This window comes from Ambystoma mexicanum, chromosome 2q (genome assembly GCF_040938575.1).
Source record: "Ambystoma mexicanum isolate Mex_15411 chromosome 2q, UKY_AmexF1_1, whole genome shotgun sequence".
NCBI lineage: Eukaryota > Metazoa > Chordata > Amphibia > Caudata > Ambystomatidae > Ambystoma > Ambystoma mexicanum.
Genome location: NC_090924.1, coordinates 755,690,587 through 755,708,134, shown reverse-complemented (window position 1 = coordinate 755,708,134; position 17,548 = coordinate 755,690,587). Strand labels below are relative to the sequence as shown.

General features: G+C 45.6%; 1 protein-coding gene across 3 annotated transcripts in view; it reads right to left on the bottom strand.

The window, feature by feature from the left end:
* DYNC2I1 (dynein 2 intermediate chain 1) overlaps positions 1-17,548 on the bottom strand; it is a 2,286,904-nt gene that overhangs the window by 1,974,923 nt on the left and 294,433 nt on the right. The window lies entirely within an intron of this gene.

Here is a 17,548-nt window from a genome sequence, read left to right as displayed (position 1 = left end):
TCCCTTACTTTGACTTTGCATGACCTATATAAGCACAGAACCATTTGACCGCCCAGCTCAGTCATTGGCCTCTGGTTCAAATGATAAAGGAAAAATGCTTTACTTTTCAAAATCAAACAAGGAAATCCGCAGAGGGCAGGAGCTGGTTAAGCAGAAACATGGCAAGAGTGAGCGAAGAAGAAAATATCAAGCACGCACTGAGGTAGGGGCATGACAGAACAATTAAAATGCAGCCGATATTGGGAAGCTGTTACTGGATAAGTAGAGAGCGAGAGGGTGGTGATGTGTTTGGTGCAGGGGACACTGCTATTTAGCAAGATCAGTGAACATTATCTCGCAAGCCATGGGGATGAAGGGTAAAATGGGCACGGGTGCATAAGAGGGACATGAGCCAAGAAAAGGACACCCAATAACACGACTGCAGAGCAAGACAAGTGTACTGCATACACTTTGATGGTTAAGAGGGGCTATGATGGAACTAATTATGCCAGTACAATAGCAGAATTAATCAGGAAATGGATGGGATGGGATGGGATGGGTTTGGCTGTTGGGAGGTGTGTGGGGTGCAGAGCAGGGAGTTTGAGTGTGAGGGTGGCTGTGTGCGCATCTGTGTGCTTGTTTATGTGCTGGAGGATGGGGAGACGAACTGGGCATTACACGAAAAGAGAAATACTTCTACAATGTCAGCAGTCATGCTCAAGATGTGGTGACAGTTGCTAAGGCTACACAGATGAGAACAGGCCTACACACAGGCAGCATGTTGAAACTTTCACGCTGAAGCACAAAGGGACCAATTGTCCAACCTAAATTAATAATTTGGTGAAATTAATGTTGGCATGTTTCAGAGCACTGTTTCAGTAAGAGATTTACCTCGAACTCTGGTTTTGCAGCTTGTCATCAGTTATAGATTCTAACTTGTGGGCGTTGACAGCGGCAGTGCCAGTAACCAGACAGTGAACATTTCAATAGGAATCCCAGAACCCCTTGACACAATTCAATTTTCATATTACATTAAGACCTACCTCTTCTTGTCACGCTTTTCTGTAATTGGAATGCATGTGAATGTATAACAGACAAAAAGCTGTAAAATCAAAAGCATAGTTTTTTGCATGAATATTCTACATACGTACAAGCTGCGCATTAGGTAGCAAGTAGTATAATAATGGGGAGATGAACCAGATATATTAAAAAATGGAAGCAATCTTGCAAGACTAAATGTTCCACTGCACAGTTCTAGAATTGTCAGCTTCAAGGACGACAGCCTGAAAGCAGTGCTCCTGCCCCAACTGAAATACAAAAGATCATGGCTGAAACTGAAAATCCTGAGCCTTCACAACCTGCTAAGAGATCTAAAGCTGGTGAAAAAGAGGTGGAAGTCCTTATCAAAGAGGATGGATATACTGACTAAGATGACGATTGACATTGCTGACATCAAAGCTAAACAGTATAACTCAGAGGAAAGATGTCAGGAGATGGTCACGAGAATTGATGGACTGGAGCCACGGAACAATGATTTGGACATGAGAGTTATGAAAATGGAGGATACTGTCAGAGGACTGCAGCTGCAAAATGAAAAATTAAACCAAAAGATTTCTGAACATGCAAATTGATCCAGGAGGAATAACATAAGTATAACTGGCTTTCCAGAAAATGCAGAATGTGAAAATCCTACAGAATTTATTCAAAATAACCGTTCTTTAATATTCGATTTGGACCCTAGACATTTTGTGTATATTGAGATAGCTCCCAGGACCTTGGGTCCTAAGCCTGTTTTGGGAAAACGTCCACGGCACTTCATGATGACGTTATTAAAGTTTCCTGTAAAGGAATTGTTCTGAAACATGCAAGAGAGTTGAATGACATGTCCTGGGGCGGCCAAATAATTATGGTATTTGGAGACCTTAGCAGAGATGTGGTGCAAACAAGAAAAGAAGTTGAAATATGACATGATCTACCCAGCAATCATGCGTGTTGTTTTGGAAGGTCAAATTCATTCTTTCAGTGGCCATGTTAGAGCAGAGGCCTTTTTGTCAGATCTAAACAACCTTGAAGCAGAATTAATGGAGGCTACATCCTCTGCTAAGGAATCCTCTGTCAGGAGGGATAAAAGACCAGATTTACATACATAATTTTATCCAGAAGACTGTATGTATTTAAAACATGCAGACATTTAATTTTTTTATTATTACCTTTCTTATTGATGATAAATACAAATGGGTATGTTGTATTAGTTGACAGTTAATTTTTTTAAATAAAAACTGGCGCAGAATTGTAGCTGCGAGAGACTGTTTGATTGTGATGAGATATGGATTATTTTGTTGCTCGTACTGAGAGTTGCTCGGGCTGAGATTAATAGAAGAAGGGATCCTGTTGCATACGCTAAGGTCACACATGCCTGAACTTCCAGGAAGACGGAATACATGGAGGAAGAGTGTCGCAAAATGGGCATGGTTCCATGGAAAGAGGAAGGCTGCGCGACATGTGATGGTGGTTCTTCGATGTAGCCGCAAGTATACATAAGTATATTCCTGAGGCTTCGCTACCTACTACAAGAATGGTGGGGCTACTGAAGGAATGGTGGCAAACTTTAGGTTCATGTTCATCTGGATAAATCGGAAACATAACTCAAATGTATGTGTGTTGTTGACTGAAAGAAAGACCTGCTACGATACTTCCACACATTTGTTGTTTTTTCAGCGCACTGCCCTGATTTTCGGCAACTGAGTTAAGTATTTAGTGTTGCATATGAAATAAGCATATAATACATTTTCTTTGATAGCGACTATTGTGATTATTATGCTTTCAAAAATGTATGCTTGTAACTCTACGATTTGTTTACCTTCAACTATATGTAATCCTTGACATAATGTTGGTTGCTCTTATTTACTATGCATACTTGCATCCATCCATTGCTGATAGTGAGAAGACTATTAAAAAGGTATGTGCTATGCACAGGCTATTGATGAGAATATACAGTTAACTTGAGCGGTTGCCGGACCTGGTTTAAGTTGTCAGGCATTGATCTTCTATGGGTTATTGACACATATAAATGTTTTCCTCTTTTGCTTTTGGGCATCTGCGGCGCCAGTTAAACTATGCAGATTTACACATGGATTGGGTTCTTATGATCGTTGGTTGGTGGAGATTAGGTTAATAATGGAAATTGAAGCTATTGGGTGGAAATTTAGTTAGCAATTGTTATTTGGGGCACCTTGGGGTGTATGATTCTGGACCTTTATTTATACATTTGTAAATAATGGGATTTTTTGGAATTCTGCTAATAGCAGGATTGTGTGTGTTGGAATGAATTGCATGTTCCATGTGTTTCTTTTTTGTTATTGATTTTTTTTTGTTATGGGATCTATTACACTGTTGTCTGTTGTACATAACTGTATATGGAATATGAGAGCGGTTTATGTAAATGGATTGATATATATCACATCACTTATGAAAGGGCTCGGTTTATTTTTTTTTAATTTTTATTTATTTTTTAATTCTCTACTCTAATTGTGTCTCAAAGAAAAACAAAATCTACAACAAGTGCTGTTGAGCTGCAATACAACCAGATGGAGGAGTCTGTGTATTTTATTGCAAAAGGGATTACATGTAGTGGTTGAGAAAGTTGATAAAGATCTAGAGAGCAGATCTGTATTGGCCAACATTATCTTGGATAATACTAAGCTCACTGATGGTTCGATTTATGGACTGTATGCACATGGTGCTGTTTTTGTCTCAAGGACTTGTTGACAAGTTTGTGGAACATGGATGTGGTAACATGAATTTGGGGGTGACTTTAATTGAGTGCTAAATGATAGACTAGATCGATTGCGTCTTATAGATACTCAGGATATAATGTAAAGGATAGTTTGAGGAGTATGGCCGATAGCTTTGATATGGCAGATGTTTGGTGGGTTACATTTCCAAATGCTAGACAGTTTTTTTTTAAAAATATTTTTTATTTTCAAAATAAAACAATACAAACCAAACTTGCAGCATTATACATTACAAACTGTAAACATCAATTAATGCCCTATTACTGCACTTCAAACCCCCCCCCAGAGCCTATCAACCTTACTGTTCTGTGTACACTTGGTGTGGCCGGGCGTCGCCCCTCTCAGAAGCAGCAGGGTCCATTTCCGTGCCAAACAGTTCCGTAATTAACATTCTCCAAGCCGCCAGGTTGCCCACATCTTCCTCCCCACAATTGCCACACGCTTCCTGCCATACCACTGTTTCAGCCTCCGCCCACTTCTGCAGGTCCCGCCACCATATCTCTATTCTTGGCCCATGGCGTTGCTTCCAACTCATAGCTATCCTTCTCTTAGCAAGTACATATGCCAGGTCTCTCAGTTTCCCGAGATGTTTGGTGTTCCGTGGTCTGGGGAACCCTCCCAGGAGGCAAGCCCAGGCCGTGTCAATGTGTAGCAGAACCCCCTTATCTGCTAATTTCTGTGCCACTTCCCCCCAAAAGCCTTCAATCACTGGGCAGGACCAGAACATATGTGTCATACCTGCGTCTTCTTCAACGCATTTCGGGCATGCTTGTCTACCTGCGTTCGCAAACTTGGCTATTTTCTTCGGGGTCATATATGCTCTGTGCGTGATGTATAGCTGTATTTGCTGCAATCTAGCATTCCTGGACACTTTCTTATGGTATCCCATGGCCCGTTCCCACATCCCATCAGTCATCTGTGCCCCCACTTCCACTTCCCAATCAAGCCTCAAATCCATCAAGTCCTTCCCCACCCGGGTCATCACCACCTCATATAATCTAGAGATCTCATGCCCGCCCTCTGATATATCATATATCGTTCCGATCAGTGTGTCCGGATCTTCCGCTAGCACCGTCTCCGGCCAAGTCTTGCGGATGATCTGTACCAGCCTTAGATACGTAACATATTGGCCCCCGTGCAGCCCTGTTTCTTCACCCAGGTCTACGAATTCTCTAATGGCCCCATCCTGCCATATGTCTCCCAATGTGGCCAGCCCAACCGTTTCCCAGTATGTCCTGATAATTTTCCTGAGCTGGTTGTCCCCCATAGTTAGGGCAACCAGTGGCACATGCGGGGAACACGGGTACGGGCTCTCAATCAACTGGCACACTCTGCGCCAAATTCTCCACCCCAGCAGCAACATACATGGGCGTCCATGCAAGTCTGACCTAGGGACCCAGACGACCTCCTTTAGATAAAACGGGGCGCAGTCCCTCCCAACCAGCCTAGACTCAGGAGTTTCCTCATCAGAGAGCCATTTGGTCACGTATTGCAGCTGGATGGCCACATAATAGGCCTCAAAGTTCGGCAGCTTGATGCCTCCCCTATCGTGGAAATTTTGCAGTTTCCACAAGGCCACCCTGTTGCGGATGCCGTGCCACAGGAAGTCCCTGCATACACTATCAAGTTTGACAAAGAACTTCCTGGGTATCAAGTATGGTATATTGCTGAAAAAGTGCAAAAGCCTGGGCAGGACCACCATTTTAAGCATCGCCCCCCGGCCCACCATTGCCAGCGGCAGCTTCTCCCAAAACCGCATACTATTGCGGATTTTCTTTACCGCCGCCTCGGTATTGTGCAAGTGTTCTTCCTTCACAGTATGATATACATCAATTCCGAGGTAGCGGAAAGACTCAGTTGCCCAGGGCACGGGCAACACCGGCAACCGTTCCAGAGGGACCCCAATGAAGCTCCCCAGCGGGAACATGCTCGATTTACCGGGATTAACCGCTATGCCGGACAACTCCGCATACTTTTCCATGACCTCTAAAATGTACTGGAGGTTTTCCTCCGGATACTTCAGGTACAACAACAGGTCGTCAGCATATAGGGATATCAAATGGTTCTCTCCTCCCACCTCGATGCCAACCAAGTCATACTGTTGTCTGAGGTACACCGCCAGGGGCTCCAGGGCCAATATGTACAGCATCGGGGACCAGGGGCATCCCTGTCTGGTGCCTCTGCTAAGTCGCCACCTTTTGGATATCACAGATCCCGTGCGCACCCTGGCCAGTGGTTCGCTGTACAGCAATTTCGCCCACCTCACGTAGCCAGGCCCAAACCCGTACCCCTCCAAGGCCGCCAGCAACCACGGCCACCTCACTGAATCAAATGCCTTAACTGCATCTAGGGACACCACCACCATCTCTTCATCACTTCTGTTCCCCTCTTCAATCACCCGGTGGAGTCGCCTGTGATTATGAGTTATGTTTCTATTGGGGACATAGCCCGTCTGATCCGGGTGTATCAGTTTACTGATGACCCTTCGTAGCCTGTTGGCCAGGACCGCCGTCAGGATCTTGCTGTCCTGGTTCAACATCGACAGCGGCCTATACGATCCACAGCTTTGTCTGGGTTTATTAGGCTTGGGGAGCGGCACTATCAGCGCTTCTCTGAGCGTTTCCGGTAACCGGCCCTTCTCGAAAGATTCATTGAACATCTCTAGCATCGGGGGGAGTATCTCTGCCCTATACACTTTATAAAACTCACTCGGGAGTCCGTCCGTGCCCGGAGTCTTACAAGTGGGCAATCCCTTCACTACCTCCTCCAGTTCCTCCAGTGTAATAGGTGCGTCCAGCTCCTCCCTTTCTTCATCACTAATCCTGGGCAGCTCTATGTCTTCTAATGTGGTTCTGATCTCTGCCTGATTTTCTCCCCCTTTGTCCTCATACAGTGCTCTATAATAATCAAGGAAGGCTGCATTAACTCCTTCTTGGGTGTCTACCTCCTCTCCGTCCCCTCTAACTATCATCCTGATCGGGGGCCTAGGGGTTTCTCTCTTATATAACCATGCCAGTAGGCGGCCAGTTTTGTCTCCACCCGCATGCTGCCTCTCAACATATTTCCTATAGTTAAGGTTACAGAGCCTTTCCCAAAGCTCTGAACACCGCTGCTGCAGCTCAAGTACTAGGTCTGCGTCCCCTCCTGCCTTGCTACATTCGCACTCCAATTGTCTCTCCGCCTTCTCTAGCTCCATCAGAACCCCACCCCGCAGGCCCTTTGACTTGGAAATGGCATCCCCTCGTAACACAACCTTGAATGCCTCCCAAAGTGTACCAGCCGAATCTACACTGCCCGTGTTAACCTCAAAGTACCGCTGGATCGCCTCCCTGATGTCCTCCCTAAAGACCGTGTCCCTAAGCGCCTCCGCACGGAGGCGCCATGTAGGTATCCGTGCACGAGGGCGGCCATACTGCCAGGTCAACACTAAGGGCGAGTGGTCCGACAGGACCCTCGCTTTATATTCAATTTGAGTGGTCGCCATTACCACTTCTGACGTGGCAAAGAAATAATCCAATCTCGTGTGTAGGCGCTGTGGAGCAGAGTAGTGAGAATACTGCGAGGTATCAGGGTATTTCAGTCGCCAAACATCCGCCAGCCCAAAGTCGCCCAGCAACGTCTAATACTCTGGCCGCCGGGGTGGGCCGATCAATCCTATCATCGGACCTATCCGCCCTTGGGTCGAGAACACAGTTAAAGTCCCCTCCCCAAATGATCGCTCCCCCCACACATGTGCCCAGACGGGTGCATAGGGTCCTGAAGTATGCAGCAGCATTCTGATTGGGAGCGTATGTGTTAATAATGCAAACCTCTCTATCCTCTATCAGGGCTCTGAGCATGACCAGCCTGCCCTCCGTGTCCACTTCCTGCCACGTGACTCTGAACGGAACGTGCGGTGCTACCCAGATTAGCACTCCCCTGGCATAGGCAGAGTACGGGGAGCCCACCACCGTGCCACTCCACTTTTTCTCAACCAGTTCTAACTTGTGCCGGGTCAGGTGTGTTTCCTGCAATAGTGCAATGTCAATCCTCTGTCTTTTGAGGTACAACATGACTTTGTTCCTTTTTAAATAACTATTAAGTCCCCTGACATTCCAGGTGACAATCTTAAGGTCTCCCATGGCAAGTACGTTCCTCCCTTCCTCCCATGTAGCGATCCCCAACCGCCCACATGACACAGATAGCGTTTCGGTCCAGTAACTCCTCATATAAGCTCAAACTCCCTTCAACTATATACACAACTAAACCCCAACTTCCCTCCCCTCCCCCCACCCGTACCTTCCCCAACATCACACACCCCAACTGCTGCCCAGCTCCAGCCTCAGAGCTCAGGCACCCCCACATCTAGCTCCGCAAGCACTGGTCGGTGAACGGAGCCCAGTAGGGTGAGGACACCCTAATGGCCACCCAACTAAAACTATTGTGGGGTAGAGAGTATCGCCCCGTAAGGCTCCCGATCAAATAAACATTCACAGTGTCTTGACAAATAGTGCAATCATCTGACCTTCTTTACCGAAGGTGTCACACCGACTATATTCAAGTCCCACGAGCCACGCCATCTTGCGACGCCATTTTACGATTCCCGTATCTCCTCCGAGCCCTTTCTGGGCCGAACTTCTGATTCCTGGGGGCATCCTTGCGCATCGAGCCATCCCATAGCATCCTCCGGGGTTTCAAAAAACAAGGTTTTATGTGCATGAAAGACCTTCAATTTTGCAGGATAAAGTAACATATTTGTGGCCCGCTTCTCTCAGACTCCGCTTTACAGACCCAAAAATAATGCGACTACGCTGTACAGTCAAAGTATAATCTGGATAAGCCGTGATGTTTGCCGCTCCTCTCGTGATCGTCCCTCCTTTACGGAAGTATTCCAGTATCCTCTCCCGGTCGCGGTAGTTAAGGATTTTGGCGATCACAGGCCTAGGCGGGTCCCCCGGAGGTGGCCTCCTAGTTAGGGCTCTGTGTGCTCTTTCTACTGCAAATCCTTGAGATAGGGCCCCTCCAGGTATCTCTTGTAAGAACATGGATTCGATGAAATCCGTAGGGTCACGGCCCTCCATCCCCTCCGGTAGGCCCACGATGCGGATGTTGTTGCGACGGGCTCGTCCCTCTGCCTCCTCCGCTCTGCTCTCCAGGTTGCCCATCCTTTGTGTCAGGGCATGCAAGTGGGCCTTATGAGTGGCGCAATCTGCTGTATTCGGGCCAACTTCTTTTTCGAGGGACTCCGTGCGCTCCGCCAGGGCCCTGACATCTTGTCGTAGCAGATTAACGTCCTCTTGGACCTCTCCAACCTTGCGGTCCAGTGCAGTCTTTAGTTCAGTAACGGCCAGTTCCAGCTTTGATTCCCAGGCCGCCCTCAGTTCCACAATCGCCGCCAGGATTTCTTGGTTGGTGCACGAAGACGTCGCGCCACTCCCAGCCAGCGCATCCTTACTTTTGGTAGTGTCCTGGCTCGGGGGAGTTCTAGTGAAGTCGCCTAAGGTAGGCTGTTTCACCTTCGGTCGCACCGGCCTGCTCGACATGGCTCAGGGAATCGATCGGCTGCTCAAGTAGCAAGTTTGTGTACAGTGCACCTTCACAGCTAGGCCACCGCACAGCTCGCTTCTATTCCTGTCCCGGGCCCTGGTCGGCCATTTTGAGTCGCCCTTTGTTCGCGGCGTCTTTTAACTCGTTGCCACCGATCTCCGTCGCCGTTAATCCTGTACTCTCCAGAGGTTCACAATGCGTGGCCAATGCCTTCACACACCATCATGTGTATCGTCGGTGGTCAGCGATCCGTCGTACCGCACATATTTGCCCGGATCGTTGCAGGATCTCGGGAGCTCCTCCAGAACGCGTCCTCCTACATGGCTCTCGTAGCCACGCCCCCCTCCAAATGCTAGACAGTTTTGTTTTCACTCGCCTGTGCATGATTCCTACGCATGGTTGGACTATTATTTTATGACTGATACCTTGCTGGATGGAGTAACAGATGTGGATATCCAGGAAAGGAACATTTCAGACCATGCTAGTGTTCGATTGAAGTTTACTTTGCAAAGAAACAGTCAAGGTTACAGGAGGTGGATATTAAATACATGTATTTTGAAGGATGAATCAGTTGAACAGGGATTAAGAAATTACATTCATAGGTTCTTTATTGAGAATCACCATTCTGTAGACATTAGTATTGTATGGGATTGCTTTAAGGCTACAATAAGAGGGGAACTGATCAATCAGACTGCTCACATAAGGAAACAGGGAGTGGCAGAGATTAAACAGTTCAGAGACGTTATGCAATTTCAAAGGGAGATAAGGATAAGCTAGAAATTGGTAGATTGAAGGAATTGTTAAACTGAATTGATCAGCAAACTAAAAAAGGTTTATTTTTTTACCAGGCAGCCATTTTGGCAGAATGGTGCAGTAGGGGGTCGGTCGACTCTTTGCTAGAAAACTCAGGGGCCGGTAATCAGAAATATTGAGAATGCTGATGCTGTGTCAGCTTTAAATTGTATTATGAGTGTCTTTACTCTGAAACAATATTTCCAACACATGACGAATTGGACTTGTTCTTTGGGAAGATTGAATTGACGGTATTATCAGATCCTAATTGTTTACAACTAGAGGAAAACATTTTAGAGGCTGAAATTACTGGAGCCATTACTCAACTAAAAGTGGACAAAACACCTGGCCTTGATGGTTTGACTGTAGAGTTTTAGCGATCATTTTCGGATCAACTTTTTCTGATATTGTGTAAAGTCTATACTTTTTTGCTGGCAAGGGGTGAATTGTGAGTAAGTATGAAGGAAGCATTAGTAACACTTTTTTTTAAAACCTCTTTATTGTTTTCCCTTCAATAAGTTAATCACATGTACAATATCAGGCACAATGCATCATCATCCACATTTGTGTTTCCTTAAATGCCCTCCCCTCCCCTTATCCCTCACTAACTCAAACCCCAAAAATCAAAAACCAACCCCATACATGGCTTGTATACTGTCAGAAGTCAGCCTTTGTGTTGCAGCCGACCTGCTTTGGTTCCACCCAGTCCTCTTTCAATTAACCCTCTTCTGTAATATTATCTCTCAATCCCACATTTCGTTGCTATGAGGATTTCGGGAGGCTCATCATCGGGGGAGCTAAACAGAGCACCTTTCAGGGTGTTCTTTATGTTGTCTCCCCACCCCGTCTGAATCGCTTCATACTACACCGTTGTTTCGGCCATGGACCACCTCCTGAAGTCTTTCCACCACCCCTCTATGCTTGGTCCTGCCCGCAGTATCCACGCGGTTCCATGTGATAATATCCATGGAAAAATGTTGTCATACAAGAATGGCGCTGTTTTTGGCAGCGATATTACTATATGGAACCTGCGGGGGACACCCCTACAGCCCCCATATTTTTAGGGAACAGGGCACCCCGCCAACCCCCGCTCTCATTTACCCCATATATTATCCCCATAAATAATGTTGCCTATGCCGTTTCCCAGCGACTACATGTATGACGACATTATTTATGGGGATGATATTACATGATACCTTCCACGCCATGGCAATCTGTCTTTTCACCAATACCCATGCAAGATCTATGATTTTGTATTCTGGTTGGGTGTTTTTTGGGCGTCTAAACACTCCCAGCAGGCAGGCCTATGGGGTCCATGTGTAGGTGGAGAGTCCTACCCTTCAGAGCCTTACTTCCATCTCCTGCCAATACCCTTGTATCACTGGGCATGTCCAGAACATATGCATCATGTTAGCTTCGTCCCCTTCAAATCTTGACCACTTCCTGACCCCCGCCCCTGAAAATTGTGAGATGAGGTGTGGTGTCATGTATGCCCTATGATGTACATATAGTTGGGTCAGTTTCAATGTTGCATTTCTCAAGACTTTGTTATGGTATATCAATGCCCGAGTCCACTCTGTATCTGTGAACTCTCTACCTATGTCTAGTTCCCACTTGCTCCTCCCTTTAGGTACCTCTCTTGATATGGCTTCTAGTATTCCCCGGAACATACCGTGCCGTCACTCAGAGATAAGGAACAACAACTCAAGAATGCGGTCCTCTACTAGAGGGAGCTGGGTAGCCTTGCATCTGTTCCGTACATCATCTATCATCCTGGAGTATGTCAGATATTGTCCCCTACCTATGCCAACCCCCCCCCATCCCCTAGTTCCTGAAATTTCTGGAGTCCCTCAGATGTGTACAGATCTCCCACTGTCGCTAGTCCCTTGGCCTCCCACTGTATCCCAATCTGTGCTAAATCTTCTGTGTTTCTTCCATATATTGCTGCTAGAGAATTTGGGGAGAGTGTGGCTCTTTCAGCTTCAGCAATGTCTTGGTCCTTTCACAGATCTTCCTTCCTAACTTTAAGAGGGGGAGGTCACCAGTACTATCTTCCTTTAACCACAGCACTTCTTTCAGGAGGTAGGGGGTCAGCTTCTTGCTCAACAGCTTGTGCTCGATCAGTTCTATGTCAGCTAACCATCCGGCGACATGTTGCAACTATCCGCCAAATAGTACAATTCAAAATGTGGAAGTCTCACCACTCCTTCCTTGTAGTCCTTGGATAGAGTATCCAGGGCTTTGCGACGTCTCCCTGAACTCCATATAAACCCGCCTATTACCGTATTCAGTTCCTTGAAAAAGGACTTGGGTATAAGATATGGAATGTTTAGGAAGTGGCAGAGTAGTCGGGGAAGGGTCACCATCTTCAGCAGGGCGGTCCTTCCCATTAGTGAGAGGGGTAGTTTTTCCCAAAACTAAATTTAACTCACTAGCCCATTCCTTGCTCTTAGCGTATTTTCCTGATAAGTCACCACTGTATCGTGATATACATTGATTCCTAAATATCTGAACATGTTCACTTGCCATTGTAACCCTAGATTCGGGAGTCGTGTCAAAGGAAATATACATGATTTTGCTCTGCTGGCCGCTATCCCTGATAACCCTGTGAAGTTATCTAATACCTCCAGGTAAGATTCCAAGTTGTCATAGGGGCTCCAGACATAGAGCAACATATTGTCTGCATACAATGAAACTACATGGTGCATTCCATCTACCAAGAAGTCTGCATTTCTGAACTCCTTCCGCAAAAATGCTGCTAGTGGCTATAAGGCAAATATGTATTACATGGGGGACAAAGGGCATCCCTGCTTGGTACCTCTCCGGATGGGAAATTGCTCTGATAGGTGCCTGCCCGTATGTACTCTCGCCTATGGACTAGAGTAAAGCATCCTGATACATTTCATAAATCCTTCCCCTATGCCAAAACCTCTCAGGGAGGCAAGCATACACTCCCATTTCACCGAGTTGAATGCTTTAATTGCATCCAATGCTACCACCGTGCACCCTTCTTCCCAGTCTCTCGTTCAATCTATGATTGTATGGAGTCTCCTAAGGTTCTCTGATGTTGCCCTACCAGGGACATACCCTGTTTGGTCATTCTACAGCTGCCCTTTCGAATTCTGGTCGCCCAAACCACTGTGAGTATCTTTGTATCCTGATTGGTGGGGATATCAAACAGTATGACTCACAGTGTTTCCCCTCTTTTCCAGGCTTTAGTATTGGGATTATAATGGACTCCTCCATAATCTTGGGCAGGCTACCTTCTTCATACGCCCCTTTCAAGGTGTGTGGCAGCTTTAGGGGTTAGTTCTTCGATGAATTTTTTATAGAACTGTGCCAACAAACAGTTCCCGCATGGCATCTTAAACCGTAGGCAATGTGGCAATGAACTCCCTCACTTCCTCCATCTTAAGTGGAGCTTCCAACTTTTTTGACTGTGTCATAGTTAGGGTTGGTAGGCCTATGTCTGTCAGGGTTTTGGTAATTTCCAGACCCCTGGTGTCTTCCCTCTTTTCTTATAGCACCTCACAGAATCTCTTAAAGGCTTTTTTGATCTCACTTTACAACCGCCATAATTCCCCACATTCATCTTCTATTTCGGTAATCCCCTTCCGGCCGTCTGCCCTTCTACACAGCCACGCTAACATCCTTCCCGACTTGTCCCCTTGCCTGTGTAACTGTTCTGTATATTTGGGGTAGCTGTACCTTACCAGCCTTTCCCAATGTTCCAGGCACTCTTGCCTTAGTTTAATGAGGTTTTCCTCAGACTTCTCGCTCCTGGGGGGAGTGCTCTCCTCTAATTAAATGTTTGCTTCTGTGCTTGCCAAGCCTAGTTCGATCTCCTTTCTAATCCCTCCCAACTTGGTTATAGCCATTCCACTTACCACCACTTTAAAAGCATCCCATCGAATCCCTTTACTGTGTAAGCTCCCCTCATTAATGGTAAAGTATTCTTCTATTTGTTGCGCTAAGCCTTCTCGGAATGGTCCATGCCTCAGGGTCTCAACCCTTAGCCTCCACGTAGGTATTGGGACCGGCTTATTGCTTGATACCCATTCTACGGGCAAAGGGGAGTGGTCCGATAGTGTTCTACCTTCATATGAGGCGGTTACAACCTCCCCAAGATGATATGGGCCTGTGAAAACAATCAATACATGTGTAGACTTTGTGTACGCATGAATAGTAGGAGAACGCCATATGTCCTCCAATTCTAAGTCCTCGTTTAGCTTTAATAACAGAAATTCCTCAACCGGGCAAAGATCATGCTAAATGCCAGAATTATCGGCCAATTTCACTACTGAATGTTGATATGAAAATGATTGCGAAGATATTTGTGTAAAGGTTGCATGGCTGTACTGGAGAGTTGATTCACACTTCTCAATCCGGGTTTATTAGTCAGCGATATGGCTATGCCAATATTAGGACCCTTATAAACATGATCGGAGATAGATATGGCATAAATTCAAAAGCAGCGTTGATTTTTTTGGATGCAGAGAAAGCCTTTGATAGAGTTAACTGGCATTTTCTGAAGTTTACCTTAAAGAAGATGGGTTTTGGTGATAATTTTGTGAACATGGTTGATTGCTTGCATAATGGAGCTTCTGCCATGATCTGGGCTAATGGTATAATTTCGGAGTCATTTGGTTATTTAGAGGCATGAGACAGGGCTTCCCTTTGTCACCTCTTCTTTTAAATATTGCTCTGGAACCACAGGTAACACTCATTCATCAGGATGCAGGTCTTCATGGGTTAAAGATAGGAACAGTTGAAATTATCGTGTTGGCATATGCGGATGATTTAGTGGTTGCACTTTTGCACCCTCAGGTGTCGTGTCCGCTTCGGAGGAATATTTTTAATGAAATTGAGATCCTATCTGGTAACAAGATTAATTGGTTGAAATGTGAGATTTTCCTGTTAACAGACAACAGTTCAATGATTGATTTTAAGGAATGGAATTGTAAATGGTGAGACGAGAGAGTGACTTACTTGGGGATCATTTTGGTAAGAGATTTAAAAAAGATTGTTGAGGTTAATGTTGAGAGGGTGATTACAGTAATTAAAGGAAAGATATTGCTAAGTGGAAAAATATTTCTTTGGACGTATGGGGAAAGATGAGTGCATTAAAGATGACATTGTTACCAAAAGAACAAGTTACTTACCAACTGGTAACGTTATTTCGACTGGATGTTCCTGCAACATATTCCACATCTTAGACATGTAATGTCCACAACTGTGCTGCTTTGGACATTTTTCAGCAGGGGGCGAACTATTATAAGTAGGACACACGGCGCTCATAGCCTCAGTTCATGTTTCTTCCCTCCACAACGTGTGCCACAACCGCACACCAACCCTCCATGACTGCACATAGCCTTGTGGGAACGTAAGCTACAATAGCATGGGAAATTCTTTAGAGGGGCAGACTGGAAGGGCGATGTGGAACACGTTGGAGGAACATCCAGTCGAAAGAATGTTACCAGTTGGTAAGTAACTTGTTCTTCGAATGGATTGTGTCCTCCAATGTATTCTACATCTTTGACAGACTCCCAAAGCAGTATCCGTGAATGTAGGAGGGAGAAGAATTTGGGTATACCCAATCAGATGGCAGAATAGAGCACTGCTTTACCAAAGGCCATATCTTGACCATGGAAAGTATCCAGGGAGTAATGCTTGACAAAGGTGTGGATGGAAGACCACGTTGCAGCATCACAAATATTTTTAACAGGAACACCCTGTTGTAGGGCTGTGGATGTAGCCACCTCCCTGGTGGAGTGAGCTATTAAACTCTCAGGAGGGTCCTTGCCAGCCAATCTGTAACATTCAGCAATGGCGAGGATAATCCACCTGGACAAGGTCTGCAATTGGGTGAGGTAGTTGTGTTGTCCACATATGAAAAGGTGATGTTTAGAAGAAGCGAATGCCATGAGGATTATGCCAATATTTGGACAGCCTTAAATTAATTATATGGTGAATCTGATGGTTGATTGTGTTATGGATCTGGACTATAATGTATGTGCACGACTGGTTTTAATTGTTGTCTTTTTTTAAATTATAATTTGTCTTCATATGGGATACATTACTCATCGTAATCGTATTTCTGATGCTTGTATCTGCTTAGTATTACAGCTGTTTTTCGAAATTCGAAAATGGGCATCGAAATAGGCCGTGCCAGTAATACTATCCCTATTGTGACGTCCCCTATACCCATGAACCCTCACGCGTGTAGGACCCTCAGATTGTATTTTATCTGACATGAGGTAGCATGAGGAGTAGCGTGAGTACAGCGTATCCAAGCCCATAAGATAGATAAGACTACAAGCATCCATGCGCCTTATCTCAGAGCGGATGAAGGGCGGGTGCATGTGAATCTAAGCAGATACAAGCATCAGAATTACGATTACAGTGAGTAATGTATCCCTTCTGAGGCTTGTGAAATCTGCTTAGAGCATATGCTGTGCATAGATTAGCGAGCAGTGTAAGAAGAAGGAGGTGGGATGTGAGAAGGGTCATGAGCGAACAAAAGTCTTAGAACCGGTTGTGTATCTGTCTTGGAATGAGTGTCAATGCAGTAGTGCCGAGTAAAGGTGTGAATAGAGCTCCATGTAGCTGCTTTGCAAATGGAAAATTTGAAATGAAAGCCAGAATGGCTCCAGTACCTCTTGGAGAGTGGGCCCTGGGCGTAAAAGGCAGTGTTTTGTCTGAAAGGGAATAGCACAGTTGGATACATCTGACTTTCCACTTAGAGATGGCATTTTTAGAGACGCGATCTGCTTCTCTGCCTGGCGCTTTGGAGATGAACAGTTGATCTGTTTTCCTTAGCGGTCTGGTCTTGTCTACATAGTAGAGGACCGCTCTCCTCACATCTAGTGTGTGGAGTTTGACCGCAGCAGAGCTTTTGGGTTCCTGGAAGAAAGCCGGTAGCTCAATAGACAGGTTAACATGGAATTTGGAAATTAACTTGGGTGAAAACCTAGGGTGAGAGCCTAAAACCAGTTTGTCCTTATGTATAGTAAAGAAAGGATCTTGCACTGACAGAGCTTGTATTTCACTGACCCTTCTTATAAAAGTAATGGCTACTAAGACGGCTGTTTTGTAAGTCGGGTGTTTGAGACTAGACTTGTGCATGGGCTCAAAGGGAGGTCCCATGAGCTTAGCAAGTACCACATTAAGGTCCCAACCTGGTGGTGGGTTAGAAATTGGAGCGTGGCGTCTCTTTACCCCTTCCATAAATGCTTTAACAACTGGCACTTTGCACCATGACACCTTGTTATGGGAAGTGGTGTAGGCTGATAAAGCTGCCAGGTGTACTTTTAGTGAGTTAAACACTAACCCTGCATTCAACAAGTGGAGCATATAGGTGACCACATTAGAAGGAGTACAATCAACAAGGTTGATTTGCTTATTCTGGCACCAAATAACAAATTGTTTCCATTTATCATAATAACAGTGCCTCGTGT